The sequence below is a fragment of the Mustela nigripes genome, unplaced genomic scaffold (assembly GCF_022355385.1).
Source record: "Mustela nigripes isolate SB6536 unplaced genomic scaffold, MUSNIG.SB6536 HiC_scaffold_76, whole genome shotgun sequence".
NCBI classification, from domain to species: Eukaryota; Metazoa; Chordata; class Mammalia; order Carnivora; family Mustelidae; genus Mustela; species Mustela nigripes.
In genome coordinates this window covers 3,071,514-3,086,769 of record NW_026739491.1, presented here as the reverse complement: position 1 = coordinate 3,086,769, position 15,256 = coordinate 3,071,514, and the positions used below count along the sequence as shown (strand labels likewise).

Sequence of the window (15,256 nt, the reverse complement as noted above, 5' to 3'; positions counted from 1 at the left end):
TGTCATGAGAAAAGCAATGAACCAAGTATGGAACCTTGGGAAATTCCAACATTTAAGCTGAGGACCAAGGGACAATGGGAAGGACTGGTCAGGGAAGGAGGAAGGAAGAGGTAGTGGCAAGGGTGCAACTTTGAGGCCAAACACAATCAGTTTTAGAATTTCTTCTCTACTATTTCTTGTATGTCCTTGAACAAATTAGTTGTGAGCCTCAGGTTTCCTGTCTATTATGTAGGGATAATACAGTAATCCCCCCCTTGCTTTTAATTTTTCTTTAATCCCCCCCTTATCATGGGATACATTCCAGGATCCCCAGTGGATGCCTGAAATCTATATGTGGTTTTTCCTATAAATACACATCGGTGGTATAAAATTTCATTTATCAATTAGGACAGTAAGAGATCGAAAATAATAATAAAATGGAACAATTATGACAATAAACTGTAACAGTTTGTGAAAAGTTACGTGACTGTGGTTTTTCTCTTTCTCTCAAAATATCTTGTTGTACTATATTCACCCTTCTTTTTGTCACGATGTGAGATGAGAAAATGCCTGCATGTCAGGCTACCACTGCCCTTCTGACTACCTGTAGAAGGAGCCTCTGTTTCCGGATCCCTGTTGATCGTGGTAACAAAACTATGGAAAGCAAAACCACACCTAAGGGGGCACCACTGTCGCACCTCGCAGGTTGTGGTGAGGATTAAGGGTGCTACTGTATGAACCATAACTTAATTATTAAGTGCCTTTCACAATGACTACCTCACTGTAGGCACGCAACAGATGTTATTTCCTTTTTTTGTGAGTCTGGCCCTTTCATGTTTCTTTCCCTGTAAGTAACAGGAAGTGGGGTATCCTTAGTTGTTATGTAGTTTTTAGCCGAACCAGGGGTCAAATTGGAGACAGCCTCATCTCTGCCAAACTACAGTTTCTCTAAACTGAAGCCACGAAGATGCAAAAAATTCAGGTTTGCGATAGTACTCTCGATGTCCTCATTACTACCACTCTTCCTCTAGGTTGTTTCTGTTTTTCCAGGACACTAGCCCTTGGGAGCTGCTCTGCAATGTAAAAAGTGAGCAAATAATAACATATTTGAAATGAGCCAGAAGAAATTCATAGTTGTGAGAGGGGACACCAGGTTCACTTCTGGCTTAAGGAAGATATGGGAGTTTTATATATGGTAGGTGGTGAAAAGGTGCTGAAATGTCCCCAAATACTAAAATTAGAAAAGAAAAAATTCTTCTTGACTCAAAGATTAGTTTAGTAGAGTTTTTTTTTTTTTTTTTTTGGAAGCTGAAACTTGTATTACATCACCCTGGCAGGCCTGTTTTTAATGATCTGTAAGCTTCAATGAAGCAAGTATCATTTAAAGCTTTGAAGGCAGAGAAAAAAGGGTGTTTCAAGTCCCTCAAACAATTTACTGCTCCAGTATTTCTAATAATCTTGTGAGTATTTTTCCTTTTGACTGGAGAGCAAAGGAAAACAGAAACCTGTGGAAACTGGAGTTGGACAAGAGAACAAAGTTCATAGATGAAATCCTGTCTAACACTGGCAGCTGAAACAAGACTCACCCCTTACGGCCTTTAAAAACCTGATCCAGCACAGTCCTTTCTGTTCCCCTTACTTGTTTTTAAGTGTCATAAAAGGCTCTTCAGGCTGATCTAAACCATCATGGGAAGGTTCTCTTTGGGAAGAAGGTGCAATGATTGCTGCATTTGGTCATGCTGTTGGTAGGTCATTTCCCCTCAGAGATGTGTTTCTCTAATTAGAGTGATGAGCTGAAAACAAGCCATTTTGAAGTCAATCACTACAATTAAAACATCTCCAAATAACATGACAGTTTTAGTCCTGTGATGATTACCTTCTTCATTCCAAAATGAATCTTTCTACTATTAGTGTATGGTTAAAAAACAGGTGACCCAGGGCGTCTGGGAGGCTCAGTGGTTTAAGCCTCTGCCTTCAGCTCAGGTCATGATCTCAGAGTCCTGAGATCGAGCCCCACATCGAGCTCTCTGCCCATCAAAAAGCTTGCTTTCCCCCCTCTCTCTGCCTGCCTTTCTGCCTACTTGTGATTTCTCTCTCTCTCTCTCTCTGTCAAATAAATAAATAAAATCTTTAAAAAAAAGAAAAAAAAAAGGTGACCCCCCAGGAACCTATGATACAGTGCCTGATATACAGCAGGCACTCAATGAATACTTGCTGAATGAAAGAATGGATACATAGAGCAAAACAAACATCTTCTCTTTATAGCCTCTGTTCTTTTTGTATCAACCCCAGGCTAATTTAGCTTCTTGAGAAACACATCTTCTTTTTGCTCAAGATTCAATGCAAGTCTCTCATAGCTTCATTGTTAAGGTGCATGTTATCATGCCTCTTTTTCTTGACCAATTTTTGGGGTGCTTTAATTTTTTTTTTTTTAGTATTTATTATTTTATATTTTCCCATTTTGGTTGTAAAATGAGTCTGTTTCCCCAGCCTGGAACCCTTCTACCTGGAACACAGAGGTAAGAGTTATATACAAACAATAGATTAGCTTCTCAGTCCCCTTGGCATCCTCTAAATCACCTTTCATGACACTCTTTCTACTCGTGGTACTTATTCATTCACTCATTTATTTATTCGACAAATATTTACTAAGTCTTAATGTGTGCCAGGCACCGCTGTCAATGCAGAGGACAGAGTAATGAACAAAAGGGGCCGAAATCCCTGTCTCTGTGGTGTTTACATGTGGGTGCAGGGAAGGTCAGGCAAAACAAGGAAAACATGTCATGAAAAACAAAACAGCAGAGGATTTATTGCAGATTATAAGGAACTAAAGAGATGTTACCAAGTACAATGTGTAAACCTTGATTCTATCCTGGGTCAGAAAACAAACAGCTAAATATATTTGAGAACAATTGGGGGAGATTATAATTTGCACTGGATGTTAGATGGTGTTACGGAATTGTTGTTTTGGGGGTTTTTTAGAGGTGGGGAGGGGCAGAGGGAGAGAGAGAATCTTAAGCAGGCTCCAGATTGATCTCGTGACCCTGAGATCAAGACCTGAGCCAAAATCATGAGTCAGATGCTTAACTGAGTCACCCAGGCACCCCTGGTGCTCATTTCCTAAACGTGATAATAACATCAGTGTTATGTAGGATAATAGGAGAATGCCCTTCACTCCTGGATGTCAGGGTAAGGTATCAGGATTCCTCTTAGTTTCAAATGATTAATCTATCTGTCTATCAATCAACCATCTATCGTGCACAAACATAAAAAAAATGTTAGCGTTTGGTGAATCCAAGTAGAGGGCAAGCAGAAGCCTTTATAATACTCTCATAACTTTCTTGCAGGTTTGAAAATTTTTATAATAAAGAGCGGTAGGAGTGGGAGAAACCGATTGCATTTCTAGTCAGAGATGTGAGTCATGATTAATTAGTTTGATTCTTGTTCTTTAACATTTCTCTCTAAGTGTGTTGATCCCTCATCTGGAAAGATCCCTTTCATTATATACCTAGCAACATTTACCTTTTTCCACTGCAGCCATAGGAAAGGCTGGGATATGGGATAGCCTCGGGATATTCTCTCAAAATATCTCTTTGCTATGACTTTGTTAAATTAACATTTAACAGGCGGAGCACAGGGTGCTAGATGGTGAGTCTTGGTTCAACAGCAGACCACAAGAAAAACTGAAAATTCATATGTTTATTTCCAGCAGGTCCTGGAGGAAGGAAAAAGTGCACCTTGAGGGGCCACACAGGGAGGTTAAGGTGGGGTGCAGAGAGAGAGAGTGACAACATGCCTGGGACCTGGGACAAAATGCCTTTGTTAGGGTCTGTGAGTGGAGAGCTTTGGGGTTTCCAGGCTAAGGCTGGATTGGTCCATTCAAACCAAGAGTGCGGCTTTAGTGAGCTCCATGGGGGTCTTTTTAAGGGGTGCGCAAGGCGAAGGCCCTGGGAGCCAGGGCAGACTATTGATCACAAGGTTGTTAGGGAAGTCATATCAGGAACTCAACTGCTTGTGACTCTGCCAGCTGCTATCTAGAGCATTTGCTGGCATGAGGGGACTAGTGTCAGTTTAAGGTCCCTGCAGGCCGAACAAAATGGAGGCGGAGGGGCACCAATAGCCTATAGTAGTTTAACTCAATTCCTTATACTCGTCCTTCAACTTGATCTGAAATAGTGCTTTTACATGTATGTTATTCACACCCTTTACAGCTGCATTCAGGAAAGTAATAAAATAATTACGAAGCACAGGAAAAACACAAGGACAGAGTATGAAGCAAATTAGCCATGAAGCCAGTAATACGGGGTGTATATTAGACTCCTCAGGCTGCTGTAACAAATTACCACAAACTGAGTGGCTTGAAACAACTTAAACTGGGGCGCCTGGGTGGCTCAGTGGGTTAAGCTGCTGCCTTCAGCTCAGGTCATGATCTCAGAGTCCTGGGATCGAGTCCCGAATCGGGCTCTCTGCTCAGCAGGGAGCCTGCCTCCCTCTCTCTCTGCCTGCCTCTCTGCCTACTTGTGATCTCTGTCTGTCAAATAAATAAATGAAATCTTAAAAAAAAAAAAAAAAAAAGAAACAACTTAAATTTATTCTCTTAACAGTTCTAGAGGCCATAAATCCAACACGTCTTATAGGGCTAACCAAGGTGCCAGCAGGGCTGGTTCTTCCTGGAGGTTCTAGGGGAGATTATTTCCTTGGCTCTTATACATGTTGTTTTTTAAAAATTTTTATTTATTTATTTGACAGACAGAGATTATAAGTAGGCAGAGAGGCAGGCAGAGAGAGAGAAGAGGAGGAAGCAGGCTCCCCGCTGAGCAGAGAGCCCAATGCGGGCTTGATCCCAGGACCCTGGGACCCTGACCTGAGCCAAAGGCAGAGGCTTTAACCCACTGAGCCTCCCAGGTGCCCCGGCTCTCATACCTTCTAGAGACTGTCCTCATTCCTTGGCTTGTGGCCCTTTCCTCTCCCTGCGTTTGGCTTTCCCACTGCTTTTTTCTCTTCTATTAATCAAACCTTGTCTGCTTCTTACAAGGACTCTTGTGATTATATTATCCAGGATAATCTTCCCCATTTCAAGATCCTTAATTTAATCCTATCTGCAAAGTTCTTCTCACCATATAAAATGGCATCCACAGGTTCTAGGGCTTAGGAACTGGATATCTCTGGGTGCCCTGCCATTATTCAGTTTACCACAGGGTGAGAGAAAAACAAAGGGTCATAAATAAGAAATAAAGGAGAGGATCCTCACTTATTCTTTGAAAATAAACTGGAAGTTACAATACCATTCCTCCCTCGAAACGGTATTCCTTGTCACCATAAACACTTAGACTAAGATAGTAAACTTGGATGGAGGCTCTCAGATCTCACTTTCCTTGTGGCTCTACCACTTAATATTTAAACAATGTGGGACAACTTATCTGCTATGCTTCAATTTCCTTGTTTTTAACCAGAGATGATAATTTTTACTCAAATGGTGATTGAGAAGATTCAATTCTATAATGCGTGAAAATATTTAACACAGTTCCTGACCCATTTAAATGATGGTCATTATTATAATTATTTTATTATTCACAGAATAGGATGCGCAACCTTCATGACGCTAAATCAGTACGCAGTATTTCCAGAGGCCTCTAGTCACCCCTTCTATGTGCGTTCTGTTTAATAAGTAAAGCTTACTCAAATGTCAAAATTTTTTTTTCCAACTTTAAGCATATTTGACAGAAGTATCTCTAAATTATATCACAAACTTCCTTGTCTTACCAAAAAGGTAATAAATAGTGAACATGGTTACCTTTTGCTTAATCATCCTGGCTTAACATTATGCATATGGCTTATTGTCCTGGAGCATTACAGAAAGGTATCCTCAAAGAGCAAAAAGATGAATAAAATCATTTATTTGTCCCCTACATGGTGAATGACCTTAAAACACTGCTTTTAATATGGATTTTTCTCTTCACTGTTTGGATCCCTAGTGACTCCCTTTCTGATAACATTTATCATGATTGTTGGTGTGTGGCTGTGACATATGATTTATAAAAAATATATTTTGGTCACTGGGATAACCAAAAATATATTTCTCATATATATTTGGTCTTAGGGCTCAATTCCTGTCTCACAGTTCCCAAAACCCTTGGGATTTCCGTAATGTTGAGAGGGATAAACATGTTTTTTGTTTATGAATGAGGTGACTTTCTTTCTTTCTTTTTTTTCTTTTTTTTTTAAAGAATATTCATTTATTTTTAATTATTGTTCAGACTTTTGAAAGCACATAAGGATGTGATTGCCAGAACCAACCTTGTGACTAGAGGGTTGGAACTTTCAGTCCCATCCCCTTACTGCTGGGGAGGGGAGAGGGCCTGGAGGTAAGAGTTCAATTGCCAAAAGCCAATGATTTAATCAACCATGCCTATGTAATGAAGCCTTCATAGAAATCCAAAAGGATGGGGTTCTGAGAGTGGAGATTTGGGGAGAGTGGTGCAGGGGGAGAGAGCATGGAAGCCCCATGCCCTTTCCCCAAAGCTTATCTTATGTTTCTCTTCTATCGTGCTGTACTGGAATGATATCCTTCTATAATAAACTGATAGTCTATTAAGTAAAAACCTTCTCTGAGTTCCGAGCGCTGCCCTAGCAAATCACTCAGACCTGAGGAGGAAGTCCTCGGAACCTCGGATTTAGAGTTAATTGGTCAGAAGTACAGATAACAACTGAAGTAAGGCAGTGGCGGGCAGGCTTGTAGGCCAGAACACTTATCCTCTGAAATCGGATGCTATCTCCAGGTTGATAGTATCGGAATTGAGGTGAATTCAGCTGAATTCTTGGACACCCTGCTGGTGTCTACGAATTCCTTGGTATTGTGTGGGAAGCCACTGCACTGTGTTGCAACTGGGTCCAGTAACCTAGTTTAGTCGTTAGGCTAGCAATATTTTAGACCCCTCGCACTACTTTTTTTTTTTTTTTTTAAGATTTTATTTATTATTTATTTGACAGAGATTACAAGTAGGCAGAGAGGCAAGCAGAGAGAGAGGAAGGGAAGCGAGGAAGGGAAGCAGGCTCCCTGCTGAGCAGCGAGCCCGACTCGGGGCTGGATCCCAGGACCCTGGGATCATGACAAGAGCCGAAGGCAGAGGCTTTAAACCACTGAGCCACCCAGGCGCCCCCTCACTACTTTTTTTAAATCTGCAGTTGGTGACCTGATCAGTATTTGAAGATTATGCATTTATAAGACGCTCCCTGTGAAACTCTCAGGAGACTTCCTGACTCGTCTAGGAAGACACATATAAACTCTGTAAACACTGGCTCTTCAGGGACCATTTTTACGTACTTTTAAATTAGTGACTATGTTTTGAACACCCTAGAAGTTAGACTGCTATGTTGGTAAGATATTAAAGAGAGTTCAACCATGTCAGACATTAGCCTGAGGATCTAATGTTTAATGCAAATCAAAATAGAAAAAAAAAAACCCTCTAGAAAATTAATCAGTTTAAGATGTGACGATATCTTCTATTTAATGATCTTATCTTCTCAAAGTGACCCATTAAATTACTCTGTCCACCTGGAGTGGAAGAGTTCTTATGTTTTTGTTTACGATGAACATCAGACAACCCTTGAGGCTAATGATGGCTATTCTATACCCATATGTATACAAATGTATACATAAACAGAGGAAATCTAGATTACCCAGCGATTTAGCCATACTAATTCTTGCTTTAACATTTTTACTCTCAACATTAATTCTCCTGCTTAATTGAGCCCTTTGTTGATAAAATACTTTTTTGTTTGTTGGTTTATTCTTCTCCCAAATCATTCCTTGCCCTCAGGGAAGGCATGTGAACAGCAAGTCTTATCTTGCTGTAGACTGGGCCCTCTCTGTCAGTTTTAGCTGTTGCCCATTCTTAAATGGAAAGGAGAGCAAGACACGCAAAAAGACAAGCTGGTACGCTGCACAATTAAAATTCGATGAATACTCAGATGAGCCATACCTACATTTAAGTATAAGTATAAAACCAAACAAAATCAATTTTTGGATTAACTGTCATTCAGATTATCCATGTCACTGGTACTATGCGTTTTAGGTACACCCATTAAGTATCACTAAACTGTATTTTTATTAGTACTTTTCTTTTCTTTTTTTTTTTAAAGATTTTTAAAATTTATTTATTCAACACAGAGAGAGATCACGCGTAGGCAGAGAGGCAGGCAGAGAGAGGGGGAAGCAGGCTCCCCGCTGAGCAGAGAGCCCGATGCGGTGCTCAATCCCAGGACCCGAGATCATGACCTGAGCAGAAGGCAGAGGCTTAACCCACTGAGCCACCCAGGTGCCCCTATTAGTACAATTCTTAATGCAATATAGCCCATTCATTTTAATTTACAAAACAGATGTAATGAATTATAGTGATATATGATGCTTCTTTCTCTATATTTTCCAGGAATATGAAGAATCATGAGATTTTTTTTTTGTCCTGCCCACAATGGCTTTATAGTAAAGAGCACAGGTATTAGGTATATATTAGTTACAGTATAATAATAAGTGCCATTTACAGGGTACCTACTAAGTATTAAACACTATATGGATACTTTTTATATTGTGGTGGTTTTAAGATATGTCCACAAAATCTCCTGATTCTCTTCAAAAGGCAGTTCCTAATTCTCTTCCCTTCGGTATGGGCTAAACTTAGGGACTCACTTCTAAGGAACAGAATAAAAGAAAAGTGGCAGTATGTGACTTCATAGACTAGGTCATAAAAGGCACTGTGGCTTCCGGCTTGCTCTCTCTTCCTCTGAGATTACTTTTTTGTGGGAAAGCCATTGCCATAATTATGAGGAACATGTGAAGTACCAAGGCCTCCTGCTGACAGCGATACAAGTGAGCTTAGAAACCCTATTCAAGCAAGCCTTCAGATGACTGCAGCCCCAACCTAAGCCTTGACTTCAAGCTTTTGAGGGACCTTGAGCCAGGACCATCCAAGTAAATTGCTCCTGCATTCCTGATGCTTAGAAATTGTGTGAAATAATGTTTACTGTGTTAAGTCTCTAAGGTTTAGGGTAATTTATTGCAAAGCAATAGGTAACTAGTACACACAGACACACACACACGCACACACACATACATTTTTATTCTCACAGCCATCATGGGATAAGTGGTATTCTGAGGAAACAAAGGCTTAGGTGGTTACTTAACTTACTCAAGGCCACACAGCTATTGGTTGCAGATGCATGATGCCACACCCCTTTACTCCACTATATTATACTATCTCTTTTCAAGTTTTGTTTCTTTCAGGCAGCTTTTTAGCTATCTCTCCCAACTTGATTAGCTTGCCATCAATGCCCTCATTCAAACAATGGATTGGGGGGAAAAAAAAAGAATGGCTAAGGACGTAATCCAGAATTACACTTCTGGAGATGTCCCTTTAGGATCATATGAACCTATCTGGTATGATCGTTCAACCAATTATTTATCATCCATGCTATATTCCTTCTGCTTATTCACAAGGATATTGTGGAGATGTTGTCAACGTCCTGCTGAAATTCAAATAAAACTAAACAAATATAATGAATATAGCCATACTAAGTACAGCTTTCTCCTAATTTACCAATCTAGTTATCCCTTAAAAAAGGGAATATATTTTCATTAACTGTTTAATTTCTTCCTCCTTCAGTATGACAGCCATTACCATCATTCATTACCACTCCCATCACTGGACAGTTATCGCTGGTTTTGATAAATAAATAAATAACCATTAAAAAAATTTTTTTTTAAAGATTTTATTTATTTACTTGACAGAGAGAAGATCACAAGTAGGCAGAGAGGCAGGCAGAGGGAGAGGGGGAAGCAGGCTCCTCGCTATGCAGAGAGCCCAATGCGGGGCCCAATCCCAGGACCCTGAGATCATGACCTGGGTCGAAGGCAGAGGCTTAACCCACTGAACCACCCAGGCGCCCCAATAAATAACCATTTTAGACCCATTATTTGTTTTAAACCTCAGAACTACCCTATGAAGTAGGGTAAAGTATTTCTACTTTACCAATAGGAAAATTTGGCTTAAAGAAGTTAAATAACTTGCCTAATGTCATTTTATTAAGAGTGAAAGAGCTGGGATTGAAAGCAAGCCTTCCTTACTCTACAAGTGTGGGATCCCTTTCTTTCTCTTTCCCCTTTTCTTCCATCTCCTCCCCTGGTCCTCCCCTTCCCCACTTCTTCAATAAACTCTGATAGGTTTACCATTACCACAGGTTCCTTTCCTGAATATCTACAGGTATTTATTCATTTTAATAGTTGAAGAATATCACCCAAGATATATACTAGGTCACCAACCTTCAGTCTGCTAAAATGACCTTCTGAATATGGGTTCCCTGACTTCAATCTTTGGAGCTTCTCTCCCCCCTGCCAACCCCTCCCCATAATGGGCACAATTTCCATTTTCTAAAGATTGCCAGCAGTGGTTCAGCCAGCTTATCTACTAGATCTTTGTACCCTGGAATGTACATTAGATCCAGGAACTTGAATTCATTTTAAGCAGTTAGGTGATCTCTTACAATCCAGTCATGTTTGATTTCATTCCCTGGAACTACCATTCACTTTATCTCTTCCAGTCCAAATAGCATCCTCTTTAACTGAGAAGACTAAATCAAAATAGGAGGTGAATGCTGGGTTTTTTTTCTTTCATTCATTAATAGTATACCATCCACCTAGGCTTCATTGTTCTTTTTGCCACAATGTGATTTTTTTTTAAGACTTTATTCATTTATTTGACAGAGAGAGATCACAAGTAAGCGGAGAGGCAGGCAGAGAGAGAGGAAGGGAAACAGGCTCCCTGCTGAGCAGAGAGCCCGATGCGGGACTCGATCCCAGGACCCTGGGATCATGACCTGAGCTGAAGGCAGTGGCTTAACCCACTGAGCCACCCAGGCGCCCCCACAATGTGATTTTTTAAAGCTTTATTTATTTAAGTAACCTCTACATCCATTGTGGGGCTCAAGCTCAAGACCCCAAGATCAAAAGTCACATGCTCCTCTGACTAAGCCAGCCTAGCACCCTGTTGCAATGTAATTTTTTAATAAGGAAGACTTTTATATATGCACTCCTATGTTTATTGCAACATTATTTTTTATTTAAATTCAATTAATTAACATATAATGGATTATTGGTTTCAGAGGTAGAGGTCAGTGATTCATGTATAATCTTATATAATACCCAGTGCTCCTTACATCACATGCCTTCATTAATGTCCATTACCCAGCTGCTCCATGCCCCCCAGCCACCCTCCCCTATTGCAACATTACTTACAATAGCCAAGATGTAGAAGCAACTTAAGTGTCTATTGATAAATGTATGGATAAAGAAGATGTGGTATATGTGTATATGTATATATGTATCATATATGTATATAATGGAATATTACACAGCCATAAAAAGGATGGACGCTTGCCGTTTGCAACAAGATGGAAGGACCTGGATAGTATTATGCTAAGTAAAATAAGTCAGACTGAGAAAGTCAAAGGTCATATAATTTTGTTTATATGTGGAATTTAAAAAACAAAGCAAATTAATAAACACACAAAAGACAGAATCCGATTTATAAATACAGAGAACAACTGATGGCTGCCAGAGGGGAGGGAAGTAGGGAGATGGGAAAAATGGGTGAAGGGGAGTGGGAGATAAAGGCCTCCAGCTGAGGAATGAATAAGTCACGGGGATAAAAGGTATATCGTAGAATATAGTCAATTATATTATAATAGTTATATGGTGACAGATTATAACTACACTTGTGGTGAGCCCAGAAAAATATACAGAGATACTGAATCACTCTGTTTGTACCTGAAACTAATGTAACATGTAGGTCTACTATACTCAAATAAAAAGCAAACTAAAAAATTAAAAGGGTATTTTTAATTTTTATTTCTTTTTAAAAATGATTTAATTTATTTATTTATATGAGAGAGAGAACACAAGTACTCAGGGCTTGATCCCAGGACCCTGAGATCATGACCTGAGCCAAAGTCAGATGTTTAACTCACTGAATCACCCAGGCGCCCCAAAGGAAGACTTCTTACATTGTCTTCAGTATTTTGCCACAAGTCTCAGTTTTCCTTGTCTCTTATTTTCCCTTTAATTTAATACAATTCAGTAAATATTCATTTATATGTGCCTTGATCCAGGCACTTGGCCAAATGTTAGGAACATGGGAACAGGTATATGCTGTCATGGAGATTATAGCCCAATAAGAAAGGCAGAATTTAAGCTAACAATTGTATGTATGAGAACTGTTAGGAAAAGAGTATATAAGAAGCATATTAAACCTAATTTAAAGGTTCAAGTCTTCTTAGAAAAAGAGGCACTTAAAAAAAGTATTGCCAATCATATATAAACTCTTTCAGAAAAGACAAGAAAAAGTACTTCCAAACTCATCTTATGAGGTCAGAATAATCCTGACTCCTAATACCCTAAAATACCTCATGCAGATAGACACAAAAATCACTAACAAAATGTTAGTTAAAGGAATCCAATGACATATGAAATGATAATAAATCATGACTAAGGTGGATTTATCCACGCGAACAGCACAAAAGAGAATATATATGTTACTCAATAGACTCAGAAAAATAACATAAAAATGAATATTAATTCATAATAAAAATTCTCACCAACTAAGAATAAAAGTAAACTTCCTCAACCTAATAAAGTGCATCCATGAAAAACCTCCCATTTAATTCTAAAGACTAAAAATTTTCCAGCCAAAGCAAGGTTATCTGCTCTTACCAAATTTATTTAACATTGTAATGAGGTCCTACTCTGTGCAATAAATAAAGAAAAAAGACCCCACAGAGATTGGAAAGGAAGAAGTAAAACTGCCTCTATTTGCATATGACACGATTTTGCATGTAGAAAATTCTAAGGAATCTACAGTGAAACTATGAGAACTAATAAGTGAATTTAACAAAGTCACACGATACAAGAGGAATATACAAAAGGCAATTATATTTCTATAATCTTGCAATGAAAAATTGGTAAAGAAAATAGTTTTAACAATAATACTGTTTATAATATTAGCATAAAACATGAAATATTTAGGGATAAATTCAATAAAATGTGTAAGATCTATATATTAAATACTATAATACCTTGCTGAGAGAAATATCAGATGACCCAAGGAAAAATGTACTATGTTCATGGATTAGAAGTTTCAATATTATGAAGTTAACAATTCTCCCTAGACTGATCTACAGAGTCTTCAAATCTCAATCAAATTATTCTCAGGATTGCTTTGCTTTGTTTTCTTTTCTTTCTTTCTTTTTTTCTTTCTGTCTGTCTGTCTTTCTTGTTGTAGAAATTGACAAGTTTATTCTCAAAGTTATATGGAAATGCAAGAGACCTCTAATGACCTAAACAATACTGGAAAAGTAAAAGCTGAAGTGCATACACTACGTTACTATAAAGTTAAAGTAATCAAGACTAAAATTTTACAAATAGGGCGCCTGGGTGGCTCAGTGGGTTAAGCCGCTGCCTTCGGCTCAGGTCATGATCTCAGGGTCCTGGGATCGAGTCCCACATCGGGCTCTCTGCTCAGCAGGGAGCCTGCTCCCCTCCCCCTCTCTCTCTGCCAGCCTCTCTACCTACCTGTGATCTCTCTCTGTCAAATAAATAAATAAATAATCTTTAAAAAAAAAAAATAAAAATAAAATTTTACAAATAGATCAGTAGAACAGAACAGAAAATCTAGAAATGCACCCACACATATAAAGTCAATTGACTTTTTTTTTTAAAACAAAGGAACAAAAACAAGTAAGTGGGAAAAGTAAAGCCTTTTCAACAAATGGTGCTGGAACAAACAACTGGCTATCCAGATGGTACAAAAAGAACCTTGACCTCAACTTCAAGCCACCCACAAAAATTGATTCAAGATGGATTATAGACCTAAACATAAAAGCTAGATTTTTAATCCTTTCAGAAGAAAATGTAGGGTAATACTGTCCCAAACTTAGGGTAGGCGAAGATTTTTAAAAACTGGACCCAGAAGGCACTAACCATAAAAGAAAAAATTGATCAAATAGACTTTAAAAACTTCTGCTCAGTGAAAGACACCATTAGGGGAAAAAAAAACAATCCAAAGAATGGTAGAAATATTTGCAATATGCATATCTGACTTGCAACCAGAATACATAAAGAACTCCTACCGCTCAATAATTAAAACAACCCACCCAAAACTGAGCAGAAGATTTCAAAAGGAACTTCACAAAGAAAATGGCCAGTAAACAATTAAAAACTGTTCAGCATCATTAATCATCAGGGAAATGCAAATTAAAACCATAACGAGATAGCACTCAATACTCACAAGAAAAGCTAAAATTAAAAAGTCTGGGCTCACTTCAGCAACACATATATTAAAATTGTTACGATACAGATTAGCATGGCCCCTGTGCAAGGATGACAGGCAAGTTTGTGAAGTGCTCCATATTTTCTAAAATAACCTTATAGTGATAATCACTTCACAATACATACATATATCAAACCATCACATTGTATATCTTAAATTTAAACAATGTTATGTGTCAATTATATCTCAATAAAGCTAAGGGGGAAAAGAAGACTGAAAACACCAAATGTTACCAAGGATGTGTTAACAATAGGGATTTTTCAGACATTGTTGGTGGGCATGTAAAACAGTACAACCACTCCGGAAAAAGTCTGCCAGCAATTCCACCCTTAGATATTTACCCAAGAGAAATAAAAAACATATGTCCATGAAGTTCAGCATCCTTTCATGAAAAAACTCAGAACAAATTGGGTATAGAAGGGAATGTACTTCAACAAAATAAAGGCCATTTATGGCCCACAACTAACATACTCAATGGTGAAAGACTGAAGCCTCTCCCTCTAAGATCAGGAACGAGACCATGCCTTTTCAACATAGTACTGGAAGTCCTTGCCAGAGAAATTAGGCAAGAAAAAGAAATGGAAGCCATCCAAATTGGAAAGGAAGAAATAAAACTCTGTAGAGAATATCACCAAGTATAGAACGAATTTTTTAAAAAGCCATCAAGGGGCACTGGATGGCTCAGTCGGTTAAGTGTCTCTGCCTTTGGCTCAGCTCACGATCTCAGGGTCCTGGGATCAAGCCCATGTCAGGCTCCCTGCTCAGCAGGGAGTCTGCTTCTCCTTCTCCCTTACCCTTGCTCATGTGCTCTCTCTCTCTCTTGCTCACTCTTCCTCTCAAATAAATAAAATCTTAAAAAAATTGAAAATTAAAACAGTTAAAAATCAATCAAAAACCTCTTA

At 38.8% G+C, this 15,256-nt stretch overlaps 1 protein-coding gene and 1 non-coding gene across 5 annotated transcripts in view; one reads left to right on the top strand and one right to left on the bottom strand.

Moving 5' to 3' along the window:
• Window positions 1-15,256, bottom strand: part of LOC132008232 (centriolar satellite-associated tubulin polyglutamylase complex regulator 1) — a 187,921-nt gene that overhangs the window by 57,903 nt on the left and 114,762 nt on the right. The gene's annotated exons all lie outside the window — the stretch shown is intronic.
• On the top strand, window positions 14,338-14,439 carry LOC132008286 (U6 spliceosomal RNA). The gene has a single exon (XR_009401587.1). It is a non-coding gene; the product is annotated as a U6 spliceosomal RNA (small nuclear RNA).